This window comes from Equus przewalskii, chromosome 19, assembly GCF_037783145.1.
Source record: "Equus przewalskii isolate Varuska chromosome 19, EquPr2, whole genome shotgun sequence".
In the NCBI taxonomy this organism is placed as follows: Eukaryota; Metazoa; Chordata; class Mammalia; order Perissodactyla; family Equidae; genus Equus; species Equus przewalskii.
The window spans coordinates 28113847-28118996 of record NC_091849.1 but is presented as its reverse complement, the minus strand read 5'-3'; the positions used below and the strand labels follow the sequence as shown (position 1 = coordinate 28118996).

Genomic DNA, 5150 nt, shown 5'->3' with positions numbered 1-5150 from the left:
AAAAGAAAAAAATTTAAAAATCAAGTAATAAATTTGGGTTTGACTAAGCTATCCTTAGAATGGTAAATCTCATCCTAGCAATTGAGTTCATATAACTGACCTAAAACTGACCTAAACCAGTACTCCTCAGTGTAAAGCATGTCTAAGATTTAAAAAGTGAAGGTAGGGGGAGGGCACATGACTAACAATAATGTACAACTGAAATTTCACAAGGTTGTAAACTATTATAATCTTAATAAAAAGTTTAAAAAAAAAGTGAAGGTAAAATTCAGCTAAATTACCGATGGCTCCAGCTGAAAAAAAATGAAGACACTTTTTAAAAAATGCAGAATACCCAGCATAGCAAGTAGGTTCAGAAGATGGGTGACCAAACCATAACCGCTACAACACAGGTCTGATATCTCTGTTGATGATTGGATGTGAATGAGATGCGTGTGGTCCACCAGCAGAAGTCTCCTAGGAAAGCTGTAGAGCAAGTCTCCAAATCTGATTTCTCTCTGAAACATCATTAGGCCAGTATTCTTTAGTAGAGAATTCATTTAACTCATCTATTCTAGCGTCCTTCAACTTTTTTATAAGTTTGATGTGAAAGGGTGACATTTTATTGAATTAACACACAATACTCTTTTTCGTTGGTGAGGAAGATTGTCCCTGAGCTAACATCTGTGCCAATCTTCCTCTATTTTGTACGTGGGATGCCACCACAGCGTGGTTTTTTTTTTTTTTTGAAAGATTGGCACCTGAGCTAACTACTGTTGCCAATCTTTTTTTCTTTTTTCTTTTCTGCTTTATCTTCCCATACCCCCCCCATACATAGTTGTATATTTTTAGTTGCAGGTCCTTCTAGCTGTGGGATGTTGGACGCCACCTCAACGTGGCCTGACAAGCAGTGCCATGTCCGCGCCCAGGATCCGAACCCTGGGCCGCCGCAGTGGAGCATGCGAACTTAACCATTCGGCCACGGAGCCGGCCCCCACAGCATGGTTTAATGAGCACTGTGTAGGTCTGTGCTGGAGATCCAAGCCCGCAAACCCCAGGCCACCAAAGCAGAGCAGCCAAACTTAACCACTATGCCACCAAGCTGGCCCCACAGTACTCCCAATTTTACCCCCATTTTATCCATTTTTATTATAGATATTCCCCCCCTTTCATGGACAATGAGGTGAGAAATAGACTGTGCTTCACCACTTAAAACATCATGCCCGGGGCTGGCCCAGTGGTGCCATGGTTAAGTTTGCATGTCCTGCTTCGGCAGCCCGGGGTTCAGCGGTTTGGATCCTGGGTGTAGCACTGCTTGGCAAGCCATGCTGTGGTAGGCATCCCACATAGAAAGTAGAGGAAGATGGGCACGGATGTTAGCTCAGGGACAGTCTTCCTCAGCAAAAAGAGGAGGATTGGCAGCAGATGTTAGCTCAGGGCTAATCTTCCTCAAAAAAAAAAAAAAAAAAAAAATCATGCCCTCCTTCAACATGTTAAAGAGCATTTATGAAAAACCCACAGCTGACATCATCCTCAATGTTGAAAACCTAAAAACTTTCCTTCTAAGATCAGGAATGAGACAAAGATGCCTGTTTCACCACTGCTGTTCAACATTGTGCTGGATGTTCTAGCCAGAACAATTAGACAAGAAAAATCAATAAAAGTTATCTAAGTTAGAAAGGAAGAAGTAATGCTGTCTCTGTTCACAGATGACACGATCCTACATATAGAAAATCCCAAAGAATCCACAAGAAAACTACTAGAGCTAATGAAGAAACTCAGCAAAGTTGCAGAGTATAGTAAGATCAACACACAAAACTCATTTGTGTTTCTATACACCAGCAATGAAGAATCCGAAAAGAAAATTAAGAAAACAATTCCAATTATAATAGCATCTAAAAGAATAAAATACCTGGGAGTGAATTTAACCAAGGAAGTGAAAGACTTGTACACTGAAATCTATAAAACATTGCTGCAAGATATTAAAGAGGACCCAGGGGCCGGCCTGGTGGCGCAGCTGTTAAGTGTTCATGTTCTGCTTGGCGGCCTGGGCTGGCCGGGTGCGGACATGGTACCGCTATGGCATGCCATGCTGTGGTAGGCGTCCCACATAGAAAGTAGAGAAAGATGGGCATGGATGTTAGCTCAGGGCCAGCCTTCCTCAGCAAAAAGAGAAGGATTGGCAGCAGTTAGCTCAGAGCTAATCGTCCTCAAAAATAAATGAATAAATAGATAAATAAATAAATAAATAAATACGACCCAAATAAATGGAAAGATATCCCATGTTCCTAAATAGGAAGTCTTAATACTAAGTTGTTAATTAAATGCTAAGATGTTAATACTACCCAAAGTGATCTACAGATACAATATAATTCCTACGAAAATTCCTACAGCCTTTGCAGGGAAGCCACTCCTCAAATTCATATCGAGGGGCTGGCCACGTGGCTGAGTGGTTAAGTTCGCTTGCTCCGCTTTAGCGGCCCAGGGTTTCGCCAGTTTGGAGCCTGGGCACAGACATGGCACCGCTCATCAGGCCATGTTGAGGCAGCATCCCACATGCCACAAATAGAAGGACCCACAATTAAAATATACAACTATGTACTGAGGGGATTTGTGGCGAAAAAGAAATTAAAAAAAAATGAAGATTGGCAACAGTTGTTAGCTCAGGTGCCAATCTGAAAACAAACAAACAAACAACTTAGTATAAAGCTATAGTAACCAAAGCAGTATGGTACTGGGGAAGGATAGACATATAAACCAATGTAATAAAATTGAGAGTCTAGAAATAAACCCATACATTTAAGGCCAACTGATTGTTTTAAAAGATGAATATTTATGCTTTTTTTTTTTTTTTTTTGAGGAAGATTAGCCCTGAGCTAACTACTGCCAGTCCTCCTCTTTTTTGCTGAGGAAGCCTGGCCCTGAGCTAACATCCATGCCCATCTTCCTCTATTTTATATGTGGGACACCTACCACAGCATGGCGTGCCAAGCAGTGCCATGTCTGCACCCGGGATCCGAACTGGCGAACCCCAGGCTGCCAGGAAGTGGTAGCTTCGGACTTAGCTGCTGTGCCACCGGGCCGGCCCCTATTGATGCTTTTTGTGTGTGTGAGGAAGATTGGCGCTGAGCTATCTGTGCCAATCTTCCTCGATTTTATGTGGGATGCTGCCACAGCATAGCCTGGCTAGCAGTGCCATTTCTGTACCCAGGGATCGAACCTACCAACCCGGGCGCAGAGGCTGAGCACAGGAATTTAACCTCTACGCCGCTGCCTGCCGGCCTGCCCCTGTATACTTTTAATTGTGGGCGGAAAACCCATCAAACTTGCCATCTTAACTATTTTTGAGTGTACTGTTCAGTTGTTAAGTATATTCATATAGTTGTGGAACAGATCTCCAGAACTCTCTTTGTTTTGCAAAATTGAAACACTATACTCATTAAACTCCCCATTTCCCCCTCCCCCACAGACTGGTAACCACCATGCTACTCTCTGTTTCTAGGAATTGGACTACTTTAGATACTTTGTATAAGTGGAATTATATAGTATTTGTCTTTTTGTGACTGGCTTATTTCACTTAGCATAATGTCCTTCAAGGTTTATCCATGTTGTAGCATGTGACAGGATTTCTTTCCTTTTTAAGACTGAATAATATTCCATTGTATTTATACACACACATACATTTTGTTTATCCATTTATCCATCCAAGGATGTTCAGGTTTCTTCTACTTCTTGGCTATTGTGAGTAATGCTTCTGTGACCATAGGTGTGCAAATACCTGTTTGAGACCCTGCTTTCACTTCTTTTGGACATATACTCAGAAATGGAACTGCTGGATGGTATGGTAGTTCTATTTTTAATTTTTTGAGGAACCTGCCTACTCTTGAGATCCATTTATCGCATTTACTCTCTTGCTAAAACCCAACCTATCGTGACTACTTTAATAGAAGTTGCTCCAGAGGACAGTTCAGTTCGGGATAAAAGCCTTTGGTGGCTTCTGCCTTTTATGCTTCTCTCTGAGATCACTATTTGGGATGTAGTGGCAGTTACATTTATGGTACTAAGGAAAATCTGGAGAAGATCAAAAAGTGCCTTCAGGTTCTCAGCGAGTTAGCACTATTATTTCTTCTGTCAGGAATACTCTGCCTAAAGAAGCCCCCACCCCTTATTCTTGATCTCAGCCCATTGCTTATTTCTTTCACAAGTCTTGAGACAAATCTTCATCATTTTGTTTCTGTGTTTGCTTGATTTCATCAGTCGGGTCCAGTAGAAAGTAAGCTCTTTGAAGACACGTGCTATTTCCACCTCCTTCTTTTGTAAAGTACTTGTCACACAGCAGGCATCCCATGTATACTTGTTAAATAAGAGTTTTACCTTTATGTGTGAGGTGGTAACCAGAGCACAGCAACAAGAAGGAAAACGCTGCAAATCAAATTTTAAGCATCTTCCGGACTTTATCCAAGCTGGCGGTAATCAGACTAGTAAGAAAAAAACCACGACCACGAAGGGACTCGAACCCTCAATCTTCTGATCCGGAATCAGACACCTTATCCATTAGGCCACGCGGCCAGTTGGTGGGAAGCTTTTGTCACGTAACCTCCAAAGGGTATGCAGAGAAGTTGGGGAGAGGGGCTTTCCCCTCGCTAGTTCTAAAGATCCAACTTTATAGTTTCCTGTTTGAGATTAAAATTCACCAACAGTTACAAACCATTTACAACACCCTCTAAAATTTGCAAAAACTAATACATAGAATTTAGGAGCTGTTAGATGGTTCATCAATGTGAACCCTGTCGAAGTCTTTGATTAATTACCTTGAGAGGTATTTAATCAAAGGGATAGGGCGGGAGACTAAATAGGGAGCTGAGGCTGCAACGCGGACGGAAAAGAGCAAAGAGGAGAGAGCGAGCGCAGACAGATGGTACACAGGGAGGGTGGGAGTCTGAAAGGAATGGTGGCGGGGCTGGTGGAAGGGCAGGGACGGCCTAGAAGCTTTGTAAAAGGTTCTGCTGGAAGTGCAAGGTTGGCTTAAACCTGGAAAAAAGTAGGTTTTTCAATTCATATATACTGTAGGTTTAAAAAGATTAGAGCGACTGGATGCCGTTGTTGAACTTGGTGACTCCATGCTGGACTTGGAGACTTCTCAAGTTTGACTTATTCTTGACAAGAAGATG

General features: G+C 42.2%; 1 non-coding gene across 1 annotated transcript; it reads right to left on the bottom strand.

Moving 5' to 3' along the window:
• Nucleotides 1-4475: 4475 nt before the first annotated feature.
• Nucleotides 4476-4548, bottom strand: TRNAR-CCG (transfer RNA arginine (anticodon CCG)). The gene has a single exon. It is a non-coding gene; the product is annotated as a tRNA-Arg (tRNA).
• Nucleotides 4549-5150: the final 602 nt, after the last annotated feature.